The following is a 9,467-nucleotide window of genomic DNA, read 5'->3' as shown; positions in this document are numbered from 1 at the left end:
GTTTTTTTCCTATCATAATCATACGTATATTTTGTGTCTATGACGTAACTGTTCCTTAGTTCGTCTTTATCAATGTTACAGCATATTCCAAATATCACATCCATCTGTAGAGTGGTTTATTTAAGTGATATTCATTAACAAATATAGGGTTTGTATTACTGTACACATAGATATAAATTATACTGAAAATTATATATAAAGAACGAAATGTGTAGTGTCTGTTCATTTTTTTTTTCGTTTAATAACACGAGGTAATTATAATAACTTAAATAAAATATCATTTTTTTTTTATTATTCACTTTAAACATTAAAAAAAAAACAAGATTATTATTTTACATAAAAGAAATGCTGAAATAAAATCACAAATTATACCAAAAATTACTTACTTTTCTTCTAGTGAAAACTCCCAGTAAAAATACATGTGTCTCTAACCACGACGTTTCGTGAAATGGCAAATTCCACCCAAACATATTTCTTCCCGCGTTTATTTCATGTGAGCACGAGAGAGAGAGAGAGAGAGAGAGAGAGAGGGGGGGAGAGAGAGAGAGACAGAAAGAGAGAGAGGGGGGAGAGAAAGACGGAAAATAATGAAATTATGAAAGTAATAAAACAATAAAACTTCCATCCACACACCCACACACTCCGCACGTGCACTCTTGCCCGGGGTCAAACGGAAGTCAAATGAAATAGATTACATCTCGTCAAAGTTTTGTTTCTGTCATGACGTGGCGAAGGGTGGGGGTATCAAGCGAATTTGAAATTCAACGAATTTTATTTCAACGCGCCAATTCCTCCCCCTCCCACCGCCTCCCTCTTTCGAATCGTAAAAATAACTGGTTTTTTTTTGTTATTAAATTGTATTTTTTTAAGAAATCGTTACCTTAAAAGTTCAGAAAGCCATTCTTAATGTAGAGAGGATCATGTTAACTATTCTGTCCAATAATTTAATAAGCAGAAGATCTGATAAAAATTCAATTTAACTTGTATTAACACTTTCAATCTCTCCATGATAAGAACGGCTTTCTGAAAAAAAAACACCTCACAATCTGGAAAGCCGTTCTTACCATGGAGAGATTGGGCTCCCCCCAATTCCGAAAGTCGTTCTTAAAATGGGGAGAGGAAGGCGTTTTGTAACTATTCCGTACAGTCACCTAACTATTTAATAAAAAAAAACATCGGGTTTGTATTACTGTACACATAGATTCGAAAAAGTTGTCAAAAAACAAATATATAACAAATAAATGTTATCAAAAGGCAAGATAAGTTACTTTTCTACCAAACTGGATATAATTTTTGTGTTTTTATTCAAGGTAACATGTTTATTCAGCTCGAAAAACATAGTGTTTACCGATGTATTGGAACATTCAAAATGGCGTCTGATTCTCTCTTTAACACGGTAAGTTTGGGAAAAGGTGTTATAAATAAAAAACTATACACAATACTACTAAAAACCCGCCGAATATATGTCCACCTATGTCACGGTAACATATATTGATCGAGTTTGTACAGTATTTTATCTGGGTTTTTATTTATAACACCTTTTCCCAAACTTACGGCTGAATAAACATGTTATATTGAATAAAAACACGAAAAATATATCCAGTTGGGTAGAAAAGTAACTTATCTTGCCTTTGATAACATTTATTTGTTATATATTTGTTTTTATTACAACTTTTTCGAATCTATGTGTACAGTAATACAACACCAAAACATTAAATGTTAAATGAAAATAAGATCAATAAAAAATAAATAAATATAAAATACATCAAATCAAATAAAATAAACGATCAATGTGTAGTATCTGTTAACGAAAATATTTTTTTATATACACGTTGACTTGCCTTGGTCTATAGAATCTAACTCTCATTCAGGTATGCTGAAAACGAATATCGCAAGGAAAAGTAGCTAAGACAAATAGTTTTAGAGCAAGTTTTATTAATGCGTGTATTGTGAAATGTAAATCACTGGCGACCATGTTTGAACAGTTTGAACAGGCGGCGTATGAAAGGGGCCAACTCTCAGTTTGTTCAGGTATGCTGAAAACGAATATCGCAGCAGAACTTAAAACACTTGTTCAAGTACGTAGAAGAGTAACTTATCTTGCCTTTGGTAACATTTATATATTATATATTTGTTTTGTATATCAACTTTTACGCTTGGTTGTCTTAACTCCGAAGGATTAACCTTAGAATTTCCACAGGTCTCATTAGTTAAAACGAATTATTTCGCGGTCCAAATTGGCGTGAAATAAACAAATCTGACTGACACAGGGTTTGCCATTTCCGGTTGTCGCCGCCGACAACGCTCTTATATTTACAATCGAAAGCGTCGCCAAGTCCGTTCGTCGCTGTGTCTGTGTGTGTACCTATTTACTATGCCTCCCCACGGGACAGAGTTAGACACCAGGGTCGTTTTTTTAACGTGGAGAAAAGGTACAAAAATAAAAACTGTCTCAGTCGTGAAGGATTTATCCTCCACCGAAAGAGAACAAGAAATAGAAGTGCAGCATCTGAAGAACAGATGGTATTTATTTGCTCCCCCACCACCGAGCAAATTAGGCACAAGGCCGATTTTTAATGTGAGGACTGAGGGGGAAATGGGGAACAACTCCCCGGGGAGTAGGGGAGCGGGATGGTGACAATTGGTATGAAGGGTTACCCCTACATTGACCAAGGTCTTATATGTGGGGTCAGCCCCATATACGGTCTTTGCTGGCAGTATCTGCCGGAACAGATGGTATTTATTTGCTCCCCCACCAAGCAAATTAGGCACAAGGCCGATTTTTAATGTGAGGAGTGAAGGGAGGGGGAAGGGAAAAAGGGGACCAGCTCCCGAGAGGTGGGAAATGGGAGCTGGTTAATGGTCAGGCATGTGGGGTTGCCCCCACATCTGGTCTTTGCTAGTCATAGCTAGTCATAGCCTGCAGTATCTGCCGGAACATCTTGTCACGAGGGCCGGCAAAGTCGTAAAATTCAATACATAAAATCAACAGCTTTCATTTCTATGTATCGTCATTCGCGTATCGGTGCGAAGTCGAGTGTCGGCGTTCTTGTCTCATTGAAGGGGAAGTAAGTTTTTTAACACAGTTGCGTTGGAAATGCATTTCTGCACGTGCATGGCTGGACGATAAGAATAACATTACAAATAAAAACAATAATTATTATCTTCAAGTCTCTTCTTAAAGGGGCTTTTCGGCTGGCTACGAAGTTACAACTAGCTAATCGACACTCGACACTGTCAATGAGTTATGCGAAACAGACGGACTGTTCCGCTGTATCACAGTTATTAAGTGTGGTTAGACTGAAACTCATTAAAGCCAGTAATCTAAGTTTCAACTAGCTAATAGACATTCGGCACTTTCAATGAGTTATGCGATCACCGCCACTTGTCCAAAAACGGACTGTTCCGCTGTATCACAGTTATTAAGGGTGGTTAGAGTGTAACTCATCAGAGCCAGTAACCTAACTTACAACTAGCTAGTTGACATTCGACACTGTCATTGAGTTATGCGATACACTGCTAATTGTCCAGAGACGGACTGTTCTACTGTATCACAGTTGTAAAGGGTGGTTAGACTAAAACTCATAAGAGCCAGTAATCTAATTTACAACTAGCTTATCGACAGTAGAGATTTTCACTGAGTTTACGTGTGTGTGTGTGTGTGTGTGTGTGTGTGCTTCGTTAACATTCGGACTGTCATTTTAAAATCGTTCGGGTATGCTGAAAACGAATATCGCAAGGAAAATTAGCACAGACACGTAGTTTTCGATTTATTAATGCGTGTATTTTGAAATGTAAATCACTGGCGACCATGTTTGAACAGGCGGCATATGAAAGGGGCCAACCGTCAGTTTGTTCAGGTATGCTGAAAACGAATATCGCAAGGAAAATTAGCAGAGACAAATAGTTTTGGAGCTAGTTTTATTAATGCGTGTATTTTGAAATGTAAATCACGGCGACCATGTTTGAACAGGCAGCATATGAAAGGGGCCAACCCTCAGTTTGTTCAGGTATGCTGAAAACGAATATCGCAAGGAAAATTAGCACAGACAGACGAATAGTTTTCGAGATAGTAATGCGTGTATTTTGAAATGTAAATCACTGGCGACCATGTTTGAACAGGCGGCATATGAAAGCGGCCAACCATCAAGTTGTTCAGGTATGCTGAAAACGAATATCGCAAGGAAAATTAGCAGAGAATGACCGACTACTAGTTTTGGAGCTTGTTTTATTAATGCGTGTATTTTGAAATGTAAATCGCTGGCGACCATGTGTGAACAGTTTTAACAGGCGGCATATGAAAGGGGCCAACCCTCAGTTTGTTCAGGTATGCTGAAAACGAATATCGCAAGGAAAACCAGCACAGACTGACTATAGACTCACCATCAAAGTATTGAAATATTTTTTATTTTATAAAGGAATCATTACTTATCAAGCCCCAGAGGCCACTCGAGGATAAGGGTTAAAGTGTGTACATACAGTAGTCAATGGACAATATCATAGTAATCGTTAGAAGTGTAAATTTGGTAAATTGGATTATTTAAGAGGAACGGCTCATCAAGAACTTGTTTACATTGGACTTGAAGACGACGAAATAAAAATATAAAGTTGAAAGAACTAGCAAAAAATATCATTTTAACGATGCATTTCAAATCGTAAACTGCCTGTTTACATTCTTTTTTACATTTTTCGAAGATAATAAAAAGTGTAAAAAAAAGCAAACCTTTAGAATCCTAAAAAGATCTCCCGGGAGCATTTTTGCAAGATGAAAAATATACAAACCAAAATAAAGAGAGGAGGCAACCCTGCTCAAAAATATGGCTTATTACATCGCCTAAAAAAAGAAGAAGAATCGGTGGCTCCGTGGGGAAGTAAATTGTATTCTTTTTTCTAACTTGGTTTACCAAAAGTTTTTATTGCTAACATTTATTTTCATGAACTCTATCTAACCACACCTCACAACCCTAATCTGGCCGGTCGGGGAAAAACGTTTTTATTTTTTTAAATTTTCGTGAATACGACAACACACATACGCACGCATGTACACACATACACACACACACACGCACGCACACATAAGCATATCGCTTGTCACCAAGCTAAAGAAGAGAGAGAGAGAGTGGGGGAAGGAGAGAAAGGGTCGTACGTGCCGGGGTCAAACAGAAGTTAAATGAAATCGATTATAAATCGCTCGACAAAGTTGTGTCAGAACTTTTTATTCTATGAAACTTTGAACAAATAAATATATAAGAAAATGAATGTTACCAAAGGCAAGGTAAGTTACTCTTCTACCTAGATCACATTTTTGTTGTTTTAACTTATTTTAAAACGTTTATTTAACACAAACAAAAGTAGCGCACGGTTTTAAGTTAGAACAATAAAGAAGTGTCTGACATTTTACAGACATCTTGTGAGACTCGATAATCGCTCCAAACTCGAAAATTAAGCAAAATACTGGTAGGAACACATCCAATAAATGTCAGCAAACGTTCGAACATGTTTTCTTTTTCACATTAGCGAAACACTTATCAGAGAAAAAGCGAAAATGAGAAGCAAACACAAATGAAGAAGTCGGTTTTTATCGTTGAGCACAAAAACAACAAAAAAAAGAGTATCTAATCTAATAGGCCCCGTGCGTGCTATAGGTCAATCTCCAACGTCTGTCCCATCGCCTCCTCGGTGTTGCATCCCTGTTTACAAGTACTTTAATGGGATGTGCTCTGATGAACCCATAGCACTTATACCAGTGCCCGGAAAACTTGTCCAGAGAAAACTCGTCTCCGGAAAAACCGTACCCGGAAAACTCGAACCGTCAGTTTTTTCAGGTATGCTGAAAACGAATATCGCAAGGAAAATTAGCAGAGAAAAATAGTCTTGGAGCTAGTTTTATTAATGCGTGTATTTTGAAATGTAAATCACTGGCGACCATATATATATATATATATATATATATATTATATTTTTAACTTTTTATAACTTTTTAAATTACCGGGTGCTAACCTCTCTCTCTCTCTCTCTCTCTCTCTCTCTCTCTCTCTCTCTCTCTCTCTCTCTCTCAACGACGCACACACCCACATACACACACACTTGCATAAACACACACACACACGCCCACGTTCACTCTTCAAACTAAACAAATTTAACTCAGCACACACACACACACATACACACACTCGCATAAAGACACCAACACACACAAACACAAAGTATTACTCTGTGTGTGCGTGCGTGCGTGCGTGCGCGCATATCACGCCACATTCACTCTTCAACTAAACAAGTTTAAATCAACCAATGAAAAAGCAGCTAGGTAACACAAACTCCATAAAAGGTAAAAAGGTTGCGACATCGACTGCGAACTGTTCGGTTTTTCCCGGAAAAAGTTAACGGTTTTCACGGCGATGGTGAAATATAAAAAGAGGCCTAAAACGGGCTGTAAATTCAGTTTGGACCCTGGCAGCGAGATGAGTTCCGGAAGAATAGATGACCAGCCAGTCGACCCAGCTAAGCCGCCGCCCTGCCGCTCCTCTGTCTACTTCTCTGATGTCAAAAAAAAAAGGTATTTCTTGTCGTTTCAAAGTAGATGACGCATTTATTTCAGTTGTGTAAACTGCACAAGTGTTCAAATGAACGTTGTTAGTATGAGCACAGTTCATAAACACGTCGAATTTCTTTTCAAATTTCGACACTTGTGTAGTTTACACGATTTTAACGTTTAACGTCTTTTTATATTTTATTATACTGTTAGAAAGCCAGCCAACAAATATTACCGTGACAATTGTGCAGTTTATAGACCATGCTGTTCTTGGTTAAAATATTTAAATTTAAATCTAAATTAACGTCTTTTTTTTTTAATTTGTTAGATGAAAGCATACATATAATATTATTTAAGGGTGGTCAATAAACTATAGAATTACCGTGACAATTGTGCAATTTATAAACCGTGCTGTTCTGGGAAAAAAATATTAAAATTTAATCTTAATTAACGTCTTTTTTTTTTAATTTGTTAGATGAAAGCATACATATAATATTATTTAAGGGTGGTCAATAAACTATAGAATTACCGTGACAATTGTGCAATTTATAAACCGTGCTGTTCTGGGAAAAAATATTAAAATTTAAATCTAAATTAACGTCTTTTTTTTTAAATTTGTTAGGTGAAAGCATACATATAATATTATTTAAGGGTGGTCGATAAACTATAGAATTACCGTGACAATTGTGCAGTTTATAATCCGTGCTGTTCTGGGGAAAAAATATTAAAATTTAAATCTAAATTAACGCCTTTTTTTTAAATTTGTTAGATGAAAGCATGTATATAATATTATTTAAGGGCGGTCCATAAACTGTAGAATTACCGTGACAATTGTGCAGTTTATAAACCGTTCTTTTATTGGATAAAATACTGGATGTGTATTTTCCCCCCTAAAGTCCAACCCTATCCTCACCGTGGTAGGGGGGTGTAACGTTGTAGTTTAATAGCTACACGGCTAAATGGGCTCTGGCAAAAAAAAAAAAAAATCCAGAAAATGTCGGCATTAGTTTGTTGCGTCCGTCATCTGGTCGTCTTTTTATACGCTTGCATGTGGCGAGCAAAAAGGCGTGATGGGGGCAGGCTGAAAGGAGAACAATACCCGAAAGATGTAAACCGAACGAAAGAGAAAAATGGGCCTCCCTGCAAGGCCCCGTGTTCTCCCCAGCCTGCTCCCAGTTTCCCCGACTTTGCATGCAACTGGTTTTGAGCTTTTGGAAAGCTCTTTTCTCAGTGTCGGGGTGTTGACTCCACTTCCAAGTTAACAAATAGCTGCAAGTCTGGGTACGGTCCGATTGGTTCCGAAGCTCTTCCGCTGTGAGGTGCGCTTTCGAATCTCCCGAAGGGGGCTACCCTCTAAGCAGGCGACACGTGCTCGTGTTACTATATAATGCAGGCTTGCCTCGACTCGACTAAGGACGACTAGAGTTCGACTAGATTGTGTGCTCACAAGCCGCTTTAAGGCCGCTTTTATTATTCCTACTGTCTAGGAACTCCGAAACGGTATGGTAGTGCAATTATATATGACCGTCCTCCAATACGAAATGGTAGTGCAATTATATATGACGGTCCTCCGACATGACAGTAGGAATGCCAGTTTTGTGAGCGATCACCGCCGTCTTATGAACACAAACTATTGGTATCTTTACGAATCCTGTTGGGTAGAGAGAACACCTCTGTTTTCTGCTCCGCCTGTTATTCTGAGTAGAAACCGCTTTTTAGGAGATGTTCGCAGCAAAGCTTGTTTTTATATAGTGCCCCTCCTTTCGGGAGTTCATCACCTCGCTGCCCAGACACGAGCTTTCCCCGGTGGAACCTCTCTTTTTTTCTTTTTTTATTTATTTTACTTTCCAGTTTCATGGCGAACGAACAGTCACGAGCAAGTGGTCTGCACCAACAGGAAGATGAGTATAGTATCACCCTTTCTTCTTTCTATTTCGATTTCAGTCTTTGTGATTTGATAATTTAATTTAACTGTTTCCATTGTTCCAGCTTTCACACAGCAGTAGATTATAAACACTATAAACATCATCTCTTTTTTATAGATTGGAACAAGCAATGAAACCTAGCAGCATCACCGTTCCTGTCTGCCACATGTCTTGTGCAGTTTGAATCAAGTATTTCTTTCTTTGCGTTCAAGCACATCTGGGTACACTTAAACTGCGTATGATGTATGTCTATCTGTTTCTTCCTACATTAGCATCTTGAAGTCTTCGCAGCAATCATTGTCATAGAAGTAGAGTAAGTATTCTTTTTCTTTCCTTCTGTGTGTATATTTCTGTAATTTCAGGTACTCCCCTTGATCATGGTGGAATTCTACTATAAGCTATTGTGAGAATTATGTGGATTGGAAAAAACAACTGAATCCAGCAGCATCACCTATCCTATCTGCCACATGTTTCCTGTAGTTACAGAAGTCCTCAAGTAAGTGTTTCTTTCTTTGTGTACATGCACATCTGGGTAAAATCAAATTCTAAACTATTAGCTTTATTTAAATGAATGCAGTTCTGCTTGTATTTCTTCTCATCAGCTAACTTATGCAACTACAAAAAAAAAAAAAAAAATAAATAAAGTAGTACATTTGATCATAACCAGAAAGTTGAATATATCATTTAAAAAAAATCCATTAGTTATGTTGTCTCTCTTTATTATATAAATCAAAAAAAAGTTTTTAAATTATTAAAAGAAAAAAAATCCTCACATTAAAAAATATATATATGTAACAAAGAACACAAACAAACATGAAATTGCCATGAGTTTCAGCAAGAAGCAGAACAGAGAAAAAGTGGAGATAACACCTGGGAAGTAACAGGTAAGAATTTTCCTTATTTCTTATCTCAACTAGCACATAGATTTTTTTCAAATATACATTACAAAAAATTACCCAAGTAAAACAATTGATGGAAAAACTAAGCATTAAAATTCAATTAAGCATAAA

Source organism: Euprymna scolopes, chromosome 46 (genome assembly GCF_053919585.1).
Source record: "Euprymna scolopes isolate OS-2025 chromosome 46, ASM5391958v1, whole genome shotgun sequence".
NCBI lineage: Eukaryota > Metazoa > Mollusca > Cephalopoda > Sepiida > Sepiolidae > Euprymna > Euprymna scolopes.
This window is presented reverse-complemented; position numbering follows the sequence as displayed.